Source organism: Octopus bimaculoides, chromosome 28 (genome assembly GCF_001194135.2).
Source record: "Octopus bimaculoides isolate UCB-OBI-ISO-001 chromosome 28, ASM119413v2, whole genome shotgun sequence".
Lineage (NCBI taxonomy): Eukaryota > Metazoa > Mollusca > Cephalopoda > Octopoda > Octopodidae > Octopus > Octopus bimaculoides.
In genome coordinates, this window is record NC_069008.1 from 5,739,135 (window position 1) to 5,739,499 (window position 365).

Here is a 365-nt window from a genome sequence, read left to right on the forward strand (position 1 = left end):
ATCTTCCAACTAAAACACACAACAAACTAATGTGGAAACGATGGAGAGAGTAGAAGGTTGCTTCCATAGCTAGAAATAGCAGCCAAATGTCGCACACATCAAAGAACATCTGAGACACGAAGTATTAAAAGATTAAATGCTTATATTGTTGAATACTTACGGAAGTGTTCTTATAAAGGATAGTGTTATTGTTATAAGTGCGTCGGGTGGTAGAGAAATCTATTATAAATTCATTTAGGAGTTAAGAGGAATTCTGAGCATCAGAGAGACTTTTAGTGATGCGATGAATGGAGGCGGAAGTACGTTTAGTGCGCATGAGAAATAAGTTTTAGAGTTAACTTCCGCACGATTTTCACAAAACCCTT

General features: G+C 36.7%; 2 protein-coding genes across 4 annotated transcripts in view; one reads left to right on the top strand and one right to left on the bottom strand.

Moving 5' to 3' along the window:
- The window catches only part of LOC106880981 (zinc finger protein 91-like), a 21,113-nt gene that overhangs the window by 16,000 nt on the left and 4,748 nt on the right, over window positions 1-365 (top strand). The gene's annotated exons all lie outside the window — the stretch shown is intronic.
- Window positions 1-365, bottom strand: part of LOC106880986 (zinc finger protein 91) — a 3,877-nt gene that overhangs the window by 3,148 nt on the left and 364 nt on the right. The window contains exon 1 of one of the 2 annotated variants that reach the window (XM_014931166.2): window positions 161-349. The exons of the other annotated variant lie outside the window; for it this stretch is intronic. The gene's annotated coding sequence lies outside the window, so the exon portion shown is untranslated. Of the gene's footprint in view, window positions 1-160; window positions 350-365 lie in introns of those variants that run through there. 2 annotated transcript variants of the gene reach the window in all.